This window comes from Pinus tabuliformis, chromosome 9 (genome assembly GCF_031772625.1).
Source record: "Pinus tabuliformis cultivar Carrire ecotype Pingquan chromosome 9, CPIR1, whole genome shotgun sequence".
NCBI classification, from domain to species: domain Eukaryota; kingdom Viridiplantae; phylum Streptophyta; class Pinopsida; order Pinales; family Pinaceae; genus Pinus; species Pinus tabuliformis.
This window is the reverse complement of record NC_142307.1, coordinates 1,061,885,144-1,061,908,073: the sequence shown is the minus strand read 5'-3', so window position 1 is coordinate 1,061,908,073 and position 22,930 is coordinate 1,061,885,144. Positions and strand designations below refer to the sequence as shown.

The 22,930-nt window shown below is 43.2% G+C and overlaps 2 non-coding genes and 1 pseudogene across 2 annotated transcripts in view; all 3 read left to right on the top strand.

The window, feature by feature from the left end:
* The first annotated feature begins 17,601 nt into the window (after window positions 1-17,601).
* On the top strand, window positions 17,602-19,415 carry LOC149152405 (18S ribosomal RNA; annotated as a pseudogene).
* Window positions 19,416-22,122: 2,707 nt separating this feature from the next.
* Window positions 22,123-22,276, top strand: LOC149152404 (5.8S ribosomal RNA). Its single transcript, XR_016263972.1, has one exon. It is a non-coding gene; the product is annotated as a 5.8S ribosomal RNA (ribosomal RNA).
* Window positions 22,277-22,523: 247 nt separating this feature from the next.
* The window catches only part of LOC149152403 (25S ribosomal RNA), a 3,388-nt gene continuing 2,981 nt past the window's right edge, over window positions 22,524-22,930 (top strand). Inside the window, exon 1 of the ribosomal RNA XR_016263921.1 lies at window positions 22,524-22,930. This exon is cut by the window's right edge and continues 2,981 nt beyond it. This is a non-coding gene — a ribosomal RNA (25S ribosomal RNA).

Below are 22,930 nucleotides of genomic sequence, written 5' to 3'. Positions count from 1 at the left end.
ATACGACCAGGCAAACACGTCGCAAAATTCTTGAAATAGGGCCTTATATATTTGAATTTCATCTTCAGTACACAAGGCACCTATATGAATGTTTTCAACAATTCCACACTTAACCGAAATATCAATAGGAATAGTTCAAGAAATATTTCCCAAATTTAACTCGGAATCAGGATTTTTCATTGGATTCTGAGGTTCCTTGACATATTCAGTCATAAAAATTGATGAGAAATGATTTTCAAAACAATCATTCTCGAGTAAAAATGAAGATCTGTGATGAAGATCTTCCCATGGTAAATCATCGACACATAGGATTTCACGAATTTGCTCATCAGAGTGAACAAGTTTGGAAAACATTGTTGAATCTTAGTTTGATGTGAAAAGTGATTCCTCATGGACCACATTCATTTAGTCAATTTTGGTTGAATATGGGTCGAAAAATGACTGCACGATGTGATACGCAATTTCATACGGACTCAAAGGCATAACATCACCAAATGACTCTATCTCAGATTCAAAAGGTACGATCCAAGGATCATCATAAAAAATGGTGTCTGACGAAATCATATGAATGGTTGCAAAAGAAGAAGATGCATTGATCGGAGGAAAAGGAAAAGTTCCCAGTAAACTGGCATCTTTAACTAGTCCTACTCCAACATCCTTATACGGGATAGTCGTTTTACCGACATGTTGAATGCTTTCAGAAGAGGCTGGGTCAGATGAAAAGTAAGCCAGCTAGTCTATTGGTACGTTCTTTCCATTATGAGGAAACTTTATAAGCCGAAAGACCGATGAAATGACAACTGTCATAGCGTAAGACCAACTATGACCCAAGAGAAGGTTGTAATCTAGAGGGGCATCAACCACATCCACATCATTAACAGTTTTGCCTTCAACCCCTATAGGTAAATCTTGTAGAATGTCAAAAGGATGAAACCCACGGCCATCAAAGGCCTTTAGAATCGTCGGGGATTGATTTAGTGAAGGAGAACCAAGCGATCTCCAACACTGTATCGACATAATACACGTTGAGGCTCCCTCATCAATCACAGTCCTATGAATAGATCTGTTTTTGACTATCACTGGGATCTGGAAAGCCACTTGATGAGGTAAGCATCGTGTAATATTTTCTAGATTGAAAAGTATTAGGTTCGAGTCCTGAACGTCAACAACTCCTATAGCCAACAAAAGTAATTTATGCTGTGCTGGACATGATTGCAACACTTCCAAAGCTGGCATCGCTGAAGGTGAAACAGCTAAATCTTCAACAATGTTATAGTTCTGAGCTGCTCTCGCATGTGGATTGAAAGCTGACTTTTGAAGTATACCCTTGGTGGGTGGTTTGATTACTAAGTCTGGATTAGGTTTCTCGATCTGTAGCGGATCGGAACCAGGAGCTGAGGTTGATGGGTTAGAATGAGAAGATTCTACTTCTTTACCATCAACAGGACTTTTACTTCCATAATCATGTGATCGAGCAATCCTAACATGGGACATCATCAGTATGGGTTCCTCATTGGCATTTGAGGAATAACCTATCATCTTACTGTCTTGACTTGGAAAAGGTTCCTTCAAAACAGCAGGCGTTTGGGAACCTTTGACAATTTTCGCAACCTCTGTACGATGAGGGAAGTCTCTTGTAAAATGCTCTTCGTCACAAATGGGACAAGGATAACGAGGTTTGCGTTTCTCATCAGTTGATTCCACTTTTTATGGTTTCTCTTTCGAATTTTTATCTGTTTTATTTTTCTTCTTCCCTTTCTTCTTACCACCGAATTTTGATTTGGCTGTAGATGACTCTACAACATGAATATCGGCGGAAATTTCCGCGAAAGAATCTCCTGTCGGGGAATCTGGTAGGGTTATAATAGGAGAAGAATTCTTGGAAGACTTCTTCTTACTTTTGGTATTAACCGTACCAATCATACCGTCAGCGGCATGAGACCCTGAAGGAGTTGCAATGATTTGATTTTGCTTAGGAAGATCAGGGATTTTATCATGTAACGTACATGACTGAGTATAAAATAAGTCAAGGTACTGCGCTTGAGCAATTACTTGCTCCTCAGTAACGACTCCAGCCTTAGCTACATCCTCAGTGATCTTTGGTAATAAAGATTTTACAAACCATTCAGCTAAGATCTGATCCGGAATAAAAACCTTCACTAAACGCCGTCGACGTCTCCATTCATGAATGTGATCTGAAATGTAAGTGGACATCGACTGCTTTAATGAAGTTAGTAATTCCGTGCCATTGTCATATCTGATTGGCAACTGAAAATGAGTTAAAAATAAAGTAGCTAACTGACTAAAGTTATAAAAAGTGGCTCGCGGTAACTCAATGTACCACTTGGCCGCAAGACCAATTAGAGTGTGCTGGAAAAGCCTTAAATGAATTGAATCATCTGAAATGGAGTTAGACGCACACCAGAGGTGATAATTCATCACATGGTTCGACGGGTCCTCTCCCGATTTGCCTTCAAACATAGGAATATGACTAGGAAACTTATTCAGCATTGGCGGCCAAAATGGAAGATAGTTAATCGGATCATTCGTTAGGCGCAACAAGTCAGGCAAGTCTAAAGTTGCGATAAACGGTAACTGACGATTAGGGTTCTTAAAACTCTGGGTCATGAGACCAGCCCCAGGAGGAGGATATCCAGGATAACTAGGAATTGGACTTGCATTTGGGATATTGTATCCTCCCGGAAAACCAGGATTAACCGAACCATACCGGGGTTGTTGAGGTTGTTGATATGTATACCTAGGGTACGGTTGATACTGATAGACTGGCTGCTACATAGCAGGACCAAATTGGTACTGTCCCTGGTACGGTTGATAAGTAAATTGTGGTTGAATTGTGACAACCGTACTTGAACCAGGTTGTCCTACAGGAATCTGAACCGAAGTTTGAATTGTGGATCCAGACTGAGGTAAAGATGTCTGAGGAGTTGATACAGGAACAGTAGAAACCAGAGCTATCGATACTACAGAAGTAGGTGGGGTAGATTGAACAAATGTTGTAGTAGTTGCAGCAATCATTGGAGGCAGAGTACGAGGCGTACTAGGCCCAGGCTGAGAAACTACCGAACGTACAGAAGTTTGAATAGTAGACTGGACAGGTTGCTGGGGTGAACCAGAAACTAAGGGTTGTCCAGTTTGATATGACAACTATACATTCGGTTGCAAGACCTGTTGAGTTTGCGATGGATCCCACACTAAGTCCATTCCGGGGTACGGACCCATAACAAGTTGAGAATATTGAGGACCATAACCGGGTTGAGGGTAGGGTTGATAATTCAAAGGTAAATTTCCCGTTCCTTGAACATATGATTGACTGGAGGGTGGTTGGAAACCTTGGTTCGAGTACTGACCTTGGGGTTGATACCCTTGAGGCACGTACTGATACTGGGGTTGACCTTGAGGTACATATTGATACTAGGGTTGACCTTGAGGTACATATTGAGTCTAGGGTTGACCTTGAGGAACGTACTGTCCCGTAGGTACGTACTATCCTTGAGGTTTCCCCCCAGGCGCAAATTGGGTACCTTGAGGTTGCCCCCCAGGCGATAATTGAGGATTTTGAGGCTGCCCCCCAGGTGGTAACTGGCCACCTTGAGGTTGAGGATTAGGAATAGTACCTGACATCATGAGAATATCTTCTACACTCAACGACTTAGTACCATTGTTTCCAGTTAATAACCCTTGTTCAATGGGTTGAGGAGACGCTCCCACAAAAGTACCAAAAAGTAACTGATACCCAGAGGGAACAGAAGGACCATCATACAAAAAAGATTTTGGCGATTGAGAAAACATGGAAAAATGTCTTAACATATTTAACGGAGGATAGTAACCTATAGGTGTTGGGTGGTAAGGAATATGAGGTGGTGAAAAACTTAGTCTCGGGTTTTCCAAAAAATTTGTCAATGAGAGATACCAAGCACTGCTCCTAGGTGGACTGTAAAAAATTGATTCACGCTCCCTAAGTTCGATAACAGGTTGATTTTCAGGGATAGGGATGCCTACTTCTTCTTCCGAAGTAGCAAGTTCTTCAATAGCTATAAGTCCAGAAAGAAGATTTTGGGTAATTATTCTTTCTACCCTAGGTGAACCAGGACCACTAGAAGCTGGAGAGGTAAATCCCGATGTTGGAGTAGCAGCAAATTCACTTTCAGGTTAGGATATTTCAGGTTCCTCACCTATATCACTAGTAGATGAAAAGTTACCAGTAATTTCGGAAACAGACACCGATTGTGGATTATAATCTGCTACTAAAGCTTGAAAATCAAGATGTACCACCAAACAAGACTCTCCTTCTTTAGGTGACCCAACTCTACTGTCTCTAGGAGTTACGAGGGCTCTTAGCCCTTCAGGCTAGCTCGGTGGAAACTGAGGTTGGCCCTGAAGTCTACGGGACTTCCTCGGTAATTGAGCCACGATTAAAAAAATTTATCTACTTCACACGAAAACAAAGTAAAATCTCAATCAAAACCATCTAAAGCCTCTAAGGAAGCAAACAAATTTGAATCACACGCCTAAAGAATCTAGGAGATCAAACCACACACAAATAGTAACTTTCCGTACTGAAAAAACTAGTTGGTGATGAAGCCCAACGTTGCAGAGTTCAATACAGAAATGGCGGTTGGAATAGTTACCTCGACAACCTACTTAATGAATAGACTGGCACAAGTTCCTCCACTAAACCGTCTCGAGTGAAGAGAACCCCCCAGAAAATCCAAGTGAGTCTAGCCGACGTCTGCTCCAGGTATAGTGGGATCTTCCCACCACTGTCACCTTAGGAAGAATCCTATAGAATATGGTCACTAAGGTTACCAACGGAAACAAATATACCTTGGGGAATAGTCTACGATCTGATACGCACGCAAGGGCAGAGTAACAAGCTCAATCCCCTTGAAGGCTCCTTGACATAATTCAAGGTTTACCAATAAGTGACCCTAGGCTCCTCGACAATGGTTAATCCGAGGTTTACCGTTTTTAATACGTGAATATCTGGCGTCATCCCCATTGAGGAAGGGTTGATTCCCACACTGGTTCGGACATGATCTCGTGCTTCTCTTTTAAGAGGAGCTTTCCCAGAGCATAAATGCAACAACTGGATTTTTCTCCTACCGCAAAATACAACTACTTGTTTATTTTACTATCTTGGAGAGTTAATTACTCCCTACTCCAAGACACTAGCCTAAGCTATGTTAGTGTATTAGAGCCCTAGAAATACAAATATTACTAGATAGATTTTACTTTAAGCATTATTTTTATTGGTTTTTGTTTAAGTCAAGAGGTGCGGAGATGAAACTTGTGGTGTGAAGACTCGACTCAAAATCACTAAAAAATGCACTTAAGATGATTAAGCAATCTTTTCCCTTCAATGAACTTCTAGCTAGGAAAGAGTTTGAGAATGCAAATACTTGTAAACACAAATCTTTCTTAACCAACAAATTAAAAGAAGAGTTTTTTGTCTTTTCCAATGCACTCAAAACGAGACAACTAGTTATTTTCACAAAAAATTCCCTTTTCTTTCAAAACACTCAAATACTACAAAAACAAACTTTTTCCAAAAGAGATTTTTTATTTTTTATAAAACACTCAAAACTATGGAACTAATTAATCTTGAGATCTATAAACCATAAAAAAACTATTTGAAGTCAAAGCTTACAAGATGTCTTTTTCAAGGATGTTTTACTTAGCTATAAGAAAACTAAGGACTAATTTGTCCAGAATCATAAATCAGTCAAAAAACAACCAAATTTTGTTTTCTTTTCTAAAAATGAAATCCAAACTTTTAACACAAGCCTTTTCGAAGTTTCGTAAAGAGAAAATACAAGGTGGATTCCTCAATAAAGATAGATTTTGCAAATGGTCAGACTCATAAGAAGGCTAGTAAAAACCAAGGTGATCTGAGGCCTCTATAGCTTCTAAGCTCAGAGCTACTACAAGACCAAAATGAAAACCAAGCCCGACAACCAAAACTTCTAGGAATTTCACCTAAAACCCTAACACCAATGAAATTAACCTAAGAAAAGCTTCTGACAGGTTATATGCAGGTCTGGGCAGGGGATAATAACACCTAAACAAAAGCTAAGCTGACTAACAGAGAAAATCTTAGGTTTTCCAAAATATTGACAGGGTTCGCAGGCCCACAGTTCACACAGGTGCAGTACCGCTCTGTGCTAAAAGCAAAAGTGCGGATAGGTCCGCACTGTGTCCCAAGCCGAGGGTGCGGTCCTCTCCCAAAGTTATGAAAAACAAAAAATAATCCTAGATCTACTAAATCTACCCAATTCCACACACAACAAGCCAAAAACAGAAACAAAAACATAGTTTCTTAGGTCAAATTAAAAACAAGGAAAAAATCAAGTCCCCAGTATGGTTGCCATTTTGTCACACGGAATGAGTCGTTCTTGCGGATAAGATAGACCTTCCTAGAATCTAACGATATCTAGTGATAAGAAAGCCAATAAAAAACTATCTTTCTCTAAATATGCATTTATAAACAAAGGAAAACAAGTGTTTTAGGCCTACCTTGGGTCCAATGAAAGTTTGTGGAAGCCTCGCTCCTTTGATCCAAATGAGCTCCCTTGTAGTGAATCTGCAAACACAAACAAGCAAACAAATTAAATAGCACCTGAAAAGCCAATATCATAAAGCATACTTAACACAATGATCAAGGAATTCATGAAACAAATGACATAAGACTATTTGTTGAGAAAAATGAATCTGATTGTATTAATTGAAATCAAAGAAGAACTTTACAACATGTGCCTTGATGTTGTACAAGCTCCTCCCAGGGTCCAACAAGAAGTCTCCTCTACTTTGACAAGTTTCACTCTCTTCCCAATGAAGCCAAAATGTATGTGATCCCTCCTCTCAAGCTTAACTAGGAAGTCTCAATTCCACCAGCATTTACCCTCACAAATGTTGAGCTTCTAACCTCCCTAGCAACCAGCCCAATGCCTTAATTTATAGTGCAATGGAGGGAAGTTACTAGGTCCTTCTTCAAAGGGATTAAGTCCTCCTTCAAAGGGATAGCTCCTCTCATCAAGGGATTTTCTCCTTCTCTTTTGGGATGCATGAACCACCTAAGAGCGACCAATCCACGTCAAAATTCCTTCTAGAATCATCTAGAATTAACCCAAAGTGAGTTTTTTAGAATAAACTTGCGCCTTTTTTACTTTCACAAGGGTCCGCACCCACTCCTTTAGGGACAGAGCGGACAGGTCCACAGGTATTGTGAACAGGGGGTGCGGGACCGCAGGCAACAACGAGAGAAAGTGCGGAACCAGAGCTTTGTTGATTTTCAATGTCTTTCTCTCATTTTCAAAGCTTGACATGAAGATTTAGGTTTGAGACTTGCTTAGGAGGATAGTACAAGTGATGATAGACCCATACTGACTGCAAATAGTCATGGTGACGATATTTTTGTGTAACAGCCCAAGTGGATGAAATCTAAGGTTTCCATGTCCCATCTCGTCAGAAACCACTACCACGTATGTAAGGGGGGCTGGGGTGTCAAGTATTTGAGTCAGGAGCGCCGGAGAGAGTCGAAAGATTGAACTCGTAGTATGGGCACCCATGTTCGATTATATGCAACTCGAGTGAGTGTTTGGTTATATGTGAAGACTTGGCATGACATTCGCTTATGCGCGATGGTAATGGGTGCACTCATAGTGGGTGTGCCATGTTGGGCATGGCGCATGCCCCTTGATACCTGCACGATGGACAAGTCACTGAGGGAAGGTGCACGGGCGACCCTTGTTGGGTGCCCGGATGAAAGAGGTGACCATGTGCAGATGAGTTAAGACATGGGCAGGCGTGCAACGTGTGGCGACAGGTGTAATCGGCTAAGTATTGGAGCCGACCAATGGGTGTGAAAATGCACACTAAGGGACGTGGTTGTTCTTTGGAATGGGGTGTGTTGAGGTTATGTGGTAGGTCAGTCAGGCATGCATGTTGATGGTGTCGACCCTTGTTATCCCCGAGAGACACGACCCTTGGGTGAAAGGATGCGTATATGTAAGGAGGATGGCGTTCGACGAAGGGACATCGAACTCAGACTTCCACATGACAGAACAAGTGTGAAGGAAGGAGTTGGGAGAAAATGGAAGGAAGAGAAGGACATGGGTAAGATGGCCACACTGGCGGGCGGATTACAGTGGGCAGGTCAGACTTGGTAGTGCAGACAAGCAGAGCAGGGCGAGTTACCGTCCGGGTAGGTAGGCCGCACTGCGTGCGGGCCATGCACCCTCACTATGGAACACACCAGTGGGCAGAGTTTGGGCACCATGGAATGGAAAATCGGGTGGACAAGTTCGTAGTTCAGGTGTGGAGTTGTGTTGTGCAGGCCGCAGGCAGTGCAGCACAACCACATGACACGACAGGTTTAAAGAATAATTGAAGAAGATAAATTTATGGTAAGTTATTTTAATTGCATTGTTAAGAACACTTATTGGAAAATTGACTGAGTGTTGAAGTAGGCACAGACCGTGTACTCAAGTATTGGTAAAAGGAAAAAGTATGGTAGTGCCACACCTGCTTATGTGTGGTTGAAATACTACCACTAAGATAGGAGCGTGACATGGGGTCTCCTATTCCCTCCTCGACAAGAGTCACCAAATTACGGGGAACCAGGGGATTCCATGTCCCGCCTTGTCGAAAGCCTCCCAAGTGCAGGAAATTTTGGGTTTTCATGTCTCATCACAATGGAAATCACCCTAGGTGCAGTAAACTTGGTGTACAACAAGTCTACAACCTCACATCAAGAAAAAGGCTCAGTTGGTCAAGAGAATGAAGATTTCTTCATTGGTAAAGGATCTCGCTAAGGATCAAAGATCAGAGTCTCTTCTAGAGCTAGTCCACCATGGACTATCAAAAGTTGAAAGAAGGACACAGTTTTGGGGAACGAAGTGCCGAAGAAACAAAGTGTAGAGAGGAGGAAGGACTCGACTTGTGCTTTGAGGATATTATTGTCAAGGGTCTAGAGCTTCACAATGAACAATAAGAAGCTTCAATAAGAGAAATTTATGAAATGGTTTTCCTCTCTAAGAGAGAGAGGTCTTTCCCTGGAAAAGAGCCAACATCTTGTGTTCTTGTTCTTATGTTTTTGGCACCAGTTTGATGAAGTAAACACACATGCATTAATAAGAAGAGAAGAATATTAAGATAACAAGATAAATTGTAAAAGAGCTTCACAAATTGTTATCAAGTCTAGAAGAATCATGATATACCCCATTTCCCTAGATTCTTCAACGTGGTATCAGAGCTAAGGTGACACATCAAGAAAAGGGAATCTCAAGAACATCCACAAGGTTGAAGCATCAAGCCAAGAAGTCTCAATCACATCAAGGACAAGAAGGTCTACCATCTATCATTCATCATGGAAGACTACAAAGCAAGAAGAAACGCCTTGTATAAAGGCACCTACAAGAAGAACAAATCAAAGAGGGACCTACATCAAGCTACACCATCTTGAAAAATGAAAGGCACTACGAGTCAAGTCATCAAGCAAGTCCATTTGAAGAAAGCAACTTGAAGAACATAAAGATCTAAGGAAGGCAAGCCATCAAGTCTTCAAGAAGAAAGCAATTTCACTACATCTCAAACTCTATCAAGTAAGTATATGTCCCCTTCTGAGTATACCTCAGTGTCTTTTTGCAAGGAAAGTAACAAATTGGTTGGGACCACTACATGTCCAAAGTCCAATGATTTGGATGCCAAGAATATGGATGCTACAAAAGGGATTGTCCTAAACTTAAGAAGGACAACAACAACAAGAGAAAAAGGGAAGAAGCTCATGTAAGTCAAGAAGTGAAAGAAGATGACAAGAAGCAAAAGAAGGAAGACCCTCCTATGACTAAGTAAAATTCTTTGCTTAAAGGCTTCTTTCAAAGGGGGTAGATGTCTCATCGAGGGTCCCATTTATGGGATTCAAGAAAGGATGATATACAGGTGACAACAGATGAAGCAAGAAAGGCTACACCAATCGAGGAGAACTATCAAATAAATCTGAGATGATAAAAGAATAATCAAGATGAGGTATGTATGCATCAAAGTTTAAGTCATGTCATCATATATATTGATTGGGTCATGGGAAAAGTTATAGAATCATGATCAAGAATAAAAGGATCTCTTTCACCAATGATATGCTTGGAGGCATGTACTACAATGGAGTAAAGGTCAACATGAAGAAGTGCTCTCATAAGGAGTATAAGGTGGTTGACTAATCAATCCAAGAAGAAGCAAATGAAGAAAGAGATCAAGCATGTGAAGAACATCGTGGTCACAAAGAATAACTATTTGACAAGATTCCTCAACATCTCTCGAAAGAAGGCATGGCAACTCTGACAAAGGAAGAAAAATATCAAAGGACCCTTGACACCTATGAAGGCCTTGGAGATAGTAAGGTGCAGATAACCGATTCAACTCTACAAATATGTCATGATGAAGAGGCCATCCAACAAAATCACCATTTGATGTTGAATCAATATCATGATGAAGTCATGAAGGGCCACTAAATCAAAGTATGGGAACAAGCAAGTACAACTAAGCATCCATGTGATAAGTATTATGAAGGATAGACAAGATGACAAAGGAGTAGCTAGATGAAAAAAAGGACCTAATATATATATATATATATATATATATATATATCAAGAAGGCCACTTTCCACGAAGGGAGAAATGACATAACAAACCAAGAGGGAAAGTGATTGATGGATGCTACCCTGCCAAGAAGAAGTTCAAACAAAGACTTCATGACACCAAACTAAAGAAGGAGATCAAGCAGCTGAAGGACCCATGAAGAAGACATTGTTGATGAATGGACAAGTCCCTAGCTAAGAGGGAGTTATAACAAGTTCCCAACTACAAAGGAGCTTGGGCAAGTTCCTTGTTAGAGGAAACTTGGGCATGTCTTCCTCAATCAAGGGAAAGAGATAGACGCAACATTCTTGTCTTCACTTGGCAAGAAAGAATGGGAGGATTGGGTAATCATTTGGCATCTGATGCTCTTTGAGGATGTATAGGGCATCCAAGACAAGATTAGGCAAGAGGAGCGATATTCTTTGAGGGCTAGGATCCCAAGACAAGAATTGTCCTAGAAGGTCATAGTCAGGGGACTCTTGGGTGGGTATGTACCTTTCGAGACAATGACTAAGGTGTTTATAAGCCATTGGCATCACCAACATTGTGCTCTAATCTTATGAGAGATAAAGCTATTAGTCAAGGCCTTGCTATGAACAATGTTGGCTAATATGATGCTATAAGATTGAAAAATAGCCAAACACCTTATAATGATTTATGCCTCCCTAGTTAAGAGGGGGTGTTGAAGAAAGTGTAACTGGGTTCGATCTTCATAAATGTACTTTTTATATTTGTATTTATTCAAGAAAAGATATATATATATATATATATATATATATATATATATATATATATATATATATATATATATATATATATATATATATATATATATATATATATATATATATATATATATATATCATTGAGTTTCTTGCTCATTGAAATAGACATAGCACATATTAAAGTGTTATAAAGAGTCAAAAGAAAATGTTGAAGACCTTAAGGGCATGTTACACCAGGTATATTTATGTATTATAGTCAAAGATATTCCTAACCTCGTGCCTTTGTTTGGGTCGTGCGCCCATTCAAACCCCAAATTTCCTTCAGGCGGGCTGGGTCATCCTGTCCCGTGCCGTGTGTGGGTGCCCAACCACCCATGGCCGTGTTGAAAATGCTAAGTCATGACTTCTCGTGTGCCTTCTGCACATTCGTGCAGCCTATTTGCTCGACACTCCCTCATTCCTTTGTTTGGGTCGTGCACCCATGGAAACCCCAAATTTCGTTCGGGCAGGTCAGGTCGGCTTGCCCAGGGTGGCTAAGTTCATGCCATGCCATGTGTGGGTGCCCAGGCACATGTGGCCATGCCAAAAATGCTAAGTCATCACCGCCCGTGTGTCTTCTACACGTTCATGCGGCCCGTTTTCCTGATGCTCCCTCGGGCCTTCGTTTGGGTCGTGCACCCATGGAAACCCCAAATTTCGTTCGAGCCGTGCACACATGGAAACCCCAAATTTTGTTTGGGCGGGTCGGATCGTGTCGTGTGTGGGTGCCCATGTAAACTCATTCGGGTGGGTCTTTTGAGGGCATTCATTAAACTCGTTCAAGTGGGTCATTTGCGGGTGTCTGTGTAAACTCATTTGATGAGGTTTTTCAGTGTGAGGGCATGCCCAGGCACACGAGCCCGTATCAAAATTACTAAGTTGTGACCTAGGGTGGACTTTGTGCACATTCGTGTAGCTCGTTTGCTCGACTCTCCCTTGTGCCTTCGTTTTGGTTATTTGTGGGCACCCATGTAAACTTGGTCGGGTCGGGTCAGGTCGGGTTGGGTCATGTCGTGTCATGTGAGGGCACCCATGAAAATTCGTTCAGTTGGCTCAGGTAGGGTCGTGTGAGGGCACCCATGTAAACTCGTTCGGGCACGGTCTTGCTTTTCGTGTGAAAAGTGGGCTGGTAATTGAGATGTTTGTTTGGTTTTGCCTGAAGGATGGCCTTGGGTCATTTGTAGGGTGGCTGATTCTCATCTACTCTCCATCCCCACTCAGTAGCACATGAGTGCTAATGTTGGCCATACTCATCTTGGTCCCTGGGTCGACTTTTCATGGGAAAGGCGAGTTGGTAATTGAGTTGTTTTTTTGGGTTTGCCTGAAGAATGGCCTTGGGTCATTTGTAGGGTGGCCAATTTTCATCTTCTCTCCATCCCCACTTGGTAGGACTTGAGTGTAATGTTGGCCATGTTCGTCCTGGGAGGCATATGTGAACAATTCCCCTTCTTCTCTCCAAGTTCTTGGAGTTGTATGGGTTGTTGTGGTGTGGCTCCCGACCTCGTCCTGGTCCCTCGCGCCCATCATTATTCAAGAAAACCAAAAAAAAAAACTCAATTACCAACCCATTGACAAAATCTGTGAGCTCTGAGAAGTTCTCTTGGTGTAGAGAAGCAATGGGAATCTCAGGGCTGAAAAAATAACTAAGCTCTCCTGTGGCCCCCTGTGGAAAGAAAACAACAAGTGGGAGATTGTTGGGTTGTGTTATATTCTTTCCACGTAGTTAATAGGGGGTTTGAAGGGCACCCGTAACCCAACTTTATGGGGTCTGGGGCAGCGCCCCGGAAAATTTTGGTTTTGGACGATATGTTAGGTTGGGCGGGCCCACCTATGGTTTTGTGCATGATTTTCACACATGTTTTTTGGACGCGATGGTTTTCGGTCCATGGTATTGGAAACGATGGTTTTCAGTCCATGGTATTGGATGCTTTGGCATGTATAAATATGTATTGTAACATTGAAAGGAACATAATGAAAAATCAAGCTGGTAGTCCCGGTTTTGGGATCCAGGAAAAAAATCTTTGTGCATATGTGTTTTATGGGTTATGCTCTCGCATTGTTTATTTTCTTTGTTTAAGAATTCATATGCAAGTAATTTCTGTACAGGGTTAAAGCCTATAGTATGGGCTATTGTTTTGTGGCTCCCAGGCTTGTCCTGGTCCCTCGTGCCCATCCAAATGATACAAGTGATAGGTTTTCTTTTCATGTGAAAGGTGGGTTTGTAATTGAGTTGTTTTTTCGGGTTTGCCTGAAGAATGGCCTTGGGTCATTTGTAGGGTGGCCTATTTTCATCTTCTCTCCATCCCCACTCAGTAGCACATGAGCGATAATGTTGGCCATGCTCATCCCGGGAGGCATATGTGAACAATTCCCATTCTTCTCCCCAAGTTCTTGGAGTTGTATGAGCTGTTGTGGTGTGGCTCCCAGGCTCGTCATGGTCCCTCGTGACCATCCAAATGATACAAGTGACAGGTTTTATTTTCGTGTGAAAGGTGGGTTGGTAATTGAGTTGTTCTTTTGGGTTTGCCTGAAGGATGGCCTTGGGTCATTTTTAGGGTGGCTGATTTTCATCTACTCTCCATCCCCACTCAGTAGCACATGAGTGGTAACATTGGCCATGCTCCTCCCAGGAGGCATATGTGAACAATTCCTCTTCTGCTCTCCAAGTTCTTGGGGATTGTATGGGCTGTTGTGGTGTGGCTCCTGGGCTCGTCCTAGTCCCTCGTGGCCATCCAAATGATACAAGTGATAGTTTTTATTTTCGTGTGAAAAGTGGGTTGGTAATTGATTTGTTTTTTTGGGTTTTCCTGAAGAGATGGCCTTGGTTCATTTGTAAGGTCGCTGATTTTCATCTTCTCTCCATCCCCACTCAGTAGCAAATGAGCAGTAATTCTGGCCATGCTTGTCCCGGGAGGCATATGTGAATAATTCCCCTTCTACTCTCCAAGTTCTTGGATTTGTATGGGCTATTATGGTGTGGCTCTTGGGCTAATCTTGGTCCCTCGTGCCCATCCAAATGATACAAGTGACAAGTTTTCTTTCCGTGTGAAAGGTGGGTTGGTAATTGAGTTGTTTTTTCAAGCTTTCCTGATCGATGGCTTTGGGTCATTTGTAGGGTGGCTGATTTTCATCTTCTCTCCATCCCCACTCGGTAGCACATGAGTGGTAATGTTGGCCATGCTCATCCTGGGAGGCATATGTGAACAATTCCCCTTCTGCTCTCTAAGTTCTTGGAGTTGTATGGGTTGTTGTGGTGTGGCTCCCTGGCTCATCCTAGTTCCCTTGTGCCCATCCAAATGATACAAGTGACAGGTTTTATTTTCATGTGAAAGGTGGGTTGGTAATTGAGTTGTTTTTTTGGGTTTTCCTGAATGATAGCCTTCGGTCATTTGTAGGGTGGCCGATTTTCATCGTCTCTCCATCCCCACTCAGTAGCACATGAGTGGTAATGTTGGCCATGCTTGTTCTGAGAGGCATATGTGAACAATTCCCCCTTATGCTCTCTAAGTTCTTGGAGTTGTATGAGTTGTTGTGGTGTGGCTCCCTAGCTCATCCTGGTCCCCTCATGCCCATCCAAATGATACAAGTGACAGGTTTTATTTTCATGTGAAAGGTGGGTTGGTAATTGAGTTGTTTTTTTGGGTTTGCCTGAATGATGACCTTGGGTCATTTGTAGGGTGGCCAATTTTCATCTTCTATCCATCCCCACTTGGTAGCACATCAGCGGTAATGTTGGCCATGCTCGTCCTGGGAGGCATATGTGAACAATTCCCCTTCTTCTCTCTATGTTCTTGGAGTTGTATGGGTTGTTATGGTGTGCCTCCCTGGCTTGTCCTAGTCCCTCGTGCCCATCCAAATGATATAAGTGATAGGTTTTCTTTCCATGTGAAAGGTGGGTTGGTAATTGAGTTTTTTTGTCAGGTTTTCCTGAATGATTGCCTTGGGTTATTTTTAGGGTGGTTTATTTTCATCTTCTCTCCATCCCCACCCAGTAGCACATTAGCAGTAATATTGGCCATGCTCATACCCATCCCTCTTGCCCATCCGAACGATAAAAATGTTAAATTTTTCTTGGTTCTCCTTTGAGCCTTTGTTGTTGTGGTCCCAAATGGAAACCCCAAAACTCCGTCATGCCTATGTCACTATCGTGCCCCTTGGTTCTTGCGAATAGAAAATTTTGATTGGGTTGGGTAGCCATGTGTGGCTCCATTTAAATTGGCTCCTCATTATATTGTTCACCTCCTCCCTATTTGGTGGGGAGGGTTTTGCTTTTCGTGTGAAAGGTGGGTTGGTAATTGAGTTGGTTTTTTGGGTTTGCCTCAAGAATGGCCTTGGGTCATTTGTAGGGTGGCCGATTTTCATCTTCTCTCCATACCCACTCAGTAGCGCATGAGCGATAATGTTGGCCATGCTTGTCTTAGGAGGCATATGTGAATAATTCCCATTTTGCTCTAAGTTCTCAGAGTTGTATGGGTTGTTGTGGTGTGGCTCCCTATGATAGCTAGCCTCTTCATTGTTTGGTTGTTTATGGTGTCGGTTTCTTGTGCTTGTACTCTTTCTGTGTTGGCATTGTCAGTTGAGATGCATACATTTAAGAGGAACGTGGAAGGGTTTTGGTTGTAAACCACCTACCCTCCCTCTTGCTTGCTTTTTCCATCAGGCGATGTGAGGAGCTCTTCTCCTTATTGTAAAGTTAAGGATTGACATTCCTTTCAAAGTGCACATCGTCCATGGTAGTGTTGGTTGTGAGTTTTTGATAGATGTGTTGGCCCATATGTTTGGTCAAGTGGTCAGATTTTTCCTTGCATCTCACGTGTGTGGCACGATTTTGCGGTTGGAAATGTTAAGTCACAACGTTTATGGGCATTTGTTGTTTCAATTGTATATGCACTTCTGGTCCAATGGGGAGGATGCTTGCTATGTTGATGGTGGGGGCTATCTGGAAGAGGGATTTTGAGGTGGAAAAATTCAACCTCCCTCCTCTACGTGGAGGTGGTCATAGGTGAAAATTATTCATTGTCGAGTTGGGAAAGCTGTAGGCAATCTCCTAGTTTGCCTGTATGTAGGGTGCATGGGGTGCGGAGCTACCCGATCCCTCCTCTTGTTTGGATATGTTCTTGTATTGTGTACCGAGCCTCTTGATTTTCATTTATTTCCTTCCTTTTCCTTCACATAATGGTTGTTGTAGGGTGTCAAGTGATCGTGGTCCACCGTTGTTGTTATCCGGGTGGACTCCTAGGTGGCCTTGGTGCAGGGTGGGGAGGGTTCGGGGGAATTTCTAAGAGAGGTTGTGGGCTCGGTTAGTCTTGTTTTATTTCCTTCTGTTTCCTTTACATTGAGGCTGTCGCAGACGATCATGTAATCAAGGTCCATTGTTGTTGTTGTTTGGGTGGACTCCTAGGTGGCCTTTGTGTGGGGAGGGGAGGGTTGGGGGGCATTTCTAGGGGAGGTTACAAGCTCGGTTTGTCTTGGATTATTTCCTTCCCTTGCCTTTGTGTCGAGGCTGCTACAGGCGATCATCTGATCAAGGTCCACTATTATTGCTATCTGGGTGGAATCTTAGGTGGCATCGGTGCGATCCATGGTCGTTTGTATGGCCTCTCTATGATAGGATTTGTGGTTGGTCATCCTCTTTTTATTTCCTTCATTTTCCTTCGCATTGAGGCTGCCGCAGGCAATTGGGAGATCGAGGTCCATCGGTGCTACTATTCGGGTGGATTTCTAGGTGACCTCGATGTGGGGCGGGGAGGGTTGGAGCTCATTTATAATATAGAGGTTGTTTGGTTGGTCGTTCTCTATTCATTTTGTTTGCATCGAGGCTGCCATAGGCAATCGGGAGATCGAGGTCCACCGTTGCTGCTATCTGGGTGGACTCCTAGGTGGCCTCGATGTGGGACGTGGAGGCTTTTGGAGGCATTTCTAAGGGAGTGGGTGAGTGATCACTCATTTTCTTGTTGGTTGGGGTATGGTTGCAAAATCTGAAGTGACCTTGGTACATTGTGGCTTGGTAGGTCTACCCATTTGTTCGCCATGTACTTTACATGTTACGTTTGCTTCCTTCTTAGGATGCAAGAGGTGCAAGGCATAAAAGTTTTACATGATATTTTGATATCTCTTTGACTTGATGGGTATTTAGGTTGGCTTCTGGTAAGAGAGTGCCTGGAATGCCCTTTGAAGTCGAAGGGTGCTACTTGGTTGATCCTGCCAGTAGTCATATGCTTGTCTCAAAGATTAAGCCGTGCATGTCTAAGTATGAACTAATTCAGACTGTGAAACTGCAGATTGCTCATTAAATCAGTTATAGTTTTTTTTTCTATGGTACCATACTACTCGGATAACTGTAATATTCTAGAGCTAATACTTTCACCAATTCCCAACTCTTTGGAAGGGATGCATTTTTTAGATAAAAGGTCAGCGCGAGCTTGCCCACTTCTCCAGTGAATCATGATAACTCGACGGATTGCACAACCCTTGTGCTGGCGATGCTTCATTCAAATTTTTGTCCTATCAACTTTTGATGGTAGGATAGAGGTCTACCATGGTGTTGATGGGTGATGGAGAATTAGGGTTCGATTATGGAGAGTGAGCCTGAAAAATGGCTACCACATCCAAGGAAGGCAGCAGGCATGCAAATTACCCAATCCTGACATGGGGAGGTAATGACAATAAACAACAATACTGGGCTCATCGAGTCTGGTAATTGGAATGAGTACAATCTAAATCCCTTAATGAGGATCCATTGGAGGGAAAGTCTGCTGCCAACAGCCGCGGTAATTACAACTCCAATAGCATATATTTAAGTTGTTGCAGTTAAAAATCTTGTAGTTGGATATTGGGTCATAAATATTGGTCTGCCTACTTGGTGTGCACCTGCCCTTTCGTCCCTTTTGTTAGCACGTGCTCCTAGCCTTAATTGGCTAGGTCGCAGCTCTGACACTATTACTTTGAAAAAATTAGAGTGCTCAAAGAAAGCTTATGCTCTGAATACATTAGCATGGAATAATGTGATAGGCGTTTGGTCCTATTGTGTTGGCCTTCGGGACCAGAGTAATGATTAATAGGGACTGTCAGGGGCATTCATATTTCATTATCAGAGGTGAAATTATTGGATTTATGAAAGATGGACCACTGTGAATGCATTTTCCAAGGATGTTTTCATTAATCAAGAATGAAATTTGGGGGCCCGAAGATGATCAGATACCATCCTAGTCTCAACCATAAACGATGCCGACTAGGGATCGACGGATGTTGCTCAAAGGACTCTGCCAGCACCTTTTTAGAAATCAGAGTGTTTGGGTTCCAAGGGGAGAATGGTTGCAAGCCTGAAACTTAAAGGAATTGACGGAAGGGCACCACTAGGAGTGGAGCCTGCGGTTTAATTTGACTCAACACAGGGAAACTTACCAAGTCCAGACATAGTAAGGATTGACAGGTTGAGAGCTCTTTCTTGATTGTATGGGTGGTGATGCATGGTTGTTCTTAGTTGGTGGAGTTATTTGTCTGGTTAATTCCAATAACGAACAAGACCTCAGCTTGCTAACTAGCTACGTGGAGGTTCCCCTTTGCGTCCATCTTCTTAGAGGGACTATGGCCATTTAGGCCATGGAAGTTTGAGGCAATAATAGGTCTGTGATGCCCTTAGATGTTTTGGGCCGGACATGTGCTACACTGATGCAGCCAACAAGTTTTTCTTCCTGATTCAATAGGATCGGGAAATCTTCTCAAATTGCATCGTGATGGGGATAGACCATTGCAATTATTGGTCTTCAACAAGGAATTCCTACTAAGTGTGTGTCATCAACTCGTGTTGACTACGTCCGTACCCTTTGTACACACCGCCCGTCGCTCCTACCGATTGAATGATCTGGTGAAGTGTTCGGATTGTGTCAACAATGGTGGTTCACTGCCATCGACATCATGAGAAGTTCATTTAACCTTATCATTTAGAGGAAGGAGAAGTTGTAACAAGGTTACCGTAGGTGAACTTGCAGTAGGATCATTGATAATAGGGGTTTTCTTTTTTGGTTCAGGTTGGTTGGGTTTCGATTGCAATGTGGGACTATTTGGTGTGTCTCTAGGGGAGCGGGTTTGGTGTTTGGTGGGAACATTGTTGGTTTCTTATCTTGAGGTAATGCTTGGTTTTTCATGTGTGTGCTTGCAATCCATGCTTTTGCTTGTCCCACCCATCCTTTGTTTTTCTTTCCCCCAATGTGTTTCTATAGGGGGTTGAGAAGGTTGTTTCTTGAGAGCCCTTCTGACGATCTATTCGATCGGGCATGGTTGCTGTAGTTGAGGTGCTTGGGAAATATGATGGATAAATTTAGACTCATTCGTAGTGGCAATGCTCAGTCTTTTGTTCATTGGAAGGCATGGGCCAAGGGTGTGGGCTTCCATAGTTGGTTCTCTCGAAAAGGTGGCGGTGGTTGATGTGTTGCTTGGGTGAGCTTTTTTGCTAGTGGTTGGGTCGAGGGAGTGGTTGCACATGCGCTTGGTAGCTCAAACCTTCCATGATGGGAAATTTTCAGGGTGGGGCCAATATGGGATGGATGAAGAGCGGTTCAACCCATTGGGCTAGCCACCCTAGTCCTCTCGACCGTTCCACGATATGCCCCTGCAGAAGGGTTGGGTGTCTAGGTAATGAAAAATCCCTCCCTTGATCTGAGCTCCATCGAGATTGCAATTTTCCCCGCCAATGGGCATGAGGGTGGAAATCTTATCTCGTGCCTTTTCCATCGAGGGAATTCCTCGTCCTCTCATGAGCCACTCCCCTTCTAAGGAAAAAAGAAGTAGCGGGTTGTGTCTTTGTTCCTCCCTTTGGATTGTGGGTTTTTTGTGGGACTTGGTCATTTATTTGTTTTGTGGTGTGTACTTTGCAGATGTCTCTCTCTTTAGTGGCCTTGCACCATCGATGTATTTGTGGCCCATGGCTTTCTCCAACATTGAGTGTCAGCCCATGACAACTCCTCTTTGGAGTTTGATTCTTGACCCCCATTGACTTTCTCGCTGGAAAGGTTGTTGGGTGTTTTGTACATGGAGGGGTGCAATAGCAGGGTGGGTTTGTTATTAGTAGTCTATTTGTCATTTGAAGCCTTGTGTCAGGTTGGGGGGTTGTTTACCTCTCAGTAACATGCTCCAGACACTGGTCTCATTGCAGCCCTTGTCTTTTCTAGTGGTCAAGTTTAGGTTGTGATTTATTTGCTTGGTTGTTTGATTGTTGTTTGTTATGTTGTAAGCTAGAAAGGGTGTTGTGCCATAATGTATGTGGGAGGGTGTGAAGAGGTGGGATGCTTTTTGATTGGGTGCCTTGTTTGATTTCTTTTTGGTTAGCAAACATCTACTCGGTGTGCTGTTGAGCTTCTCTCTTTTCTTGGGATCTTTGTTTCTTTGGTGTTGTTTTCTTCCCTTCTTCCTTTTGCCCCTAGCTTTATGGAGAAGAGGTGGAATTGTTGTGGATTGGTGTTTGGGAAGGGCAAAAAGTAGTGCAAGTTCTTGGGATGGCCACCGTAGTCCTTCTCAATTGTCATCCCCTGCAGTTCCCCCATTTTTCCAAAGGCACAAGGTTTAGGAAGCTTGTTCTCTATTTGAGCCTCCTCTTGTGAGCCGATAGCCATGTTCGATATCTCTTGCTTTCATGTTTTTTTCTTCCCTTCTTACTTTTGGCCCCTAGATTTACGGAGAAAAGGTGGGATTGTTGAGGATTGGTGTTCAGGAAGGATGAAAAGCAGTGTGAGTTCTGGGGGTGGCCACCCTAGTCCTTCTCGATCATCGTCCCCTGCAGTTCCCCCATTTTTACGAAGGCACGTGGTTAGGGAAGCTTGTTCTCTATTTGATCCTCCCCTTTTGAGCCACTAGACACATTTTATATCTCTCTTTCTTTCATTTTTTTTTCTTCTCTTATTCCTTTTGGCCCCTAGCTTTATGGATAAAAAATGGGATTGTTGTGAATTGGTGTTCGGGAAGGAAGAAACACAGTGCGAGCTCCCAGGGTGGCCACCCTAGTCCTTCTCGATCGTTGTCCCCTGTAGTTCCCCCCTTTTTTCCAAGGCACGAGGTTGGGGAAGCTTGTTCTTTGTCCCCTTGTGAGCCAGTAGCCATGGTTGATATCCATTTCTTTCATGTTGTTTTCTTCCCTTCTTCCTTCTGGCCCCTAGCTTTCCGAAGAAAAGGTGAGATTGTTGTGGATTAGTGTTCGGGAAGGAAGAAATGTAGTGCAAGCTCCCAGGGTGGCCACCCTAGTCCTTCTTGATCATCGTCCCCTTCAATTCCTCCCTTTTTGTGAAGGCACGGGGCTTGGTAGGCTTGTGCTTTGTTTGAGCCTCCCCTTGTGAGCCGGTAGCCATGTTTGATCTCTATTTCTTCCACCTTGTTTTCTTCCCTTCTTCCTTTCGGTCCCTAGATTTATGGAGAACAGGGATAATTATTGTGGGCTGGTGTTTGGGAAGGGTTAAAATTAGTGCGAGCTCCCAGGGTGGCCACCCTAGTCCCTCTTGATTGTTGTTCCATGCATTTCCACCCTTTTTGTGAGGGTGTGGGGCTTGGGGAGATTGTTCTCTATTTGAGGCTCCTCTTGTGAGGGGGGTAGACACATTTGTTTCTCTTTCTTTCATGCGTTTTTCTTCCTTTCCTCCTTTTGGCCCTTAGCCTTACATTTGTTGTGGGGGGTGCCCCTATTTAGTGTTGTGGCAGATTTTTTGGTAATACATGGAAACAACTCTCGACAACAGATATGTCAGCTCTTATTACGATGAAGAACGTAGTGAAATGCTATACTTAGTGTGAATTACAGAATCCCATGAATCATCGAGTTTTTGAATGCAATTTGCACCTGAGGCTTCAGTCAAGGGCACATCTGTCTGAGCGTCACATCCCATTCAAACGCGCTCCCTGCAATATGTTAGGGAGCAACAGAGCTAGTCATCCATGCCCAATGCAGTGTAGTTGGCTGAAATACCTCAAGCGATGTTTTGTGGTGTGCGTCGGCGAGCAGTGATCTTGTCCCCTTGGATGGCCAGTCGGTCTTAGCTGATGCAGGCTTTGTCTGGCATCGCTCAAACTTGCTTTGCTCTCTCTTGTCCTCCCATCCAGTAGGGCAGATTTAGCTCCAACTTTACGACCTCAGCTCAGGCGAGAAAACCTAATGAGTTCAAGCATATAATTAAGCAGAGGAAAAGAAACTTACAAGGATTACCATAGTAGCGGCGAGCGAACCAAGAAGAGCCCATCATGAAAATTAGGTGGCAGCATCACCTGAATTGTAGTCTGTAGAAGCGTTCTCAGCGGCATACTTGAGCCAAGTCCCTTGGAAGGGGGTGCCTAAGAGGGTGACAGCCTCGTCGGGTCAGGACCGTACTGCATCACGAGGCGTTGTCAGTGAGTCAAGTTGTTTGGGAATGCAGCCCTAATTGGGTGGTAAATTCTGTCCAAGGCTAAATACGGGCGAGTGACCGATAGCGAAAAAGTACCACAAGGGAAAGATGAAAAGGACTTTGAAAAGAGAGTTAAAGACTGCTTGAAATT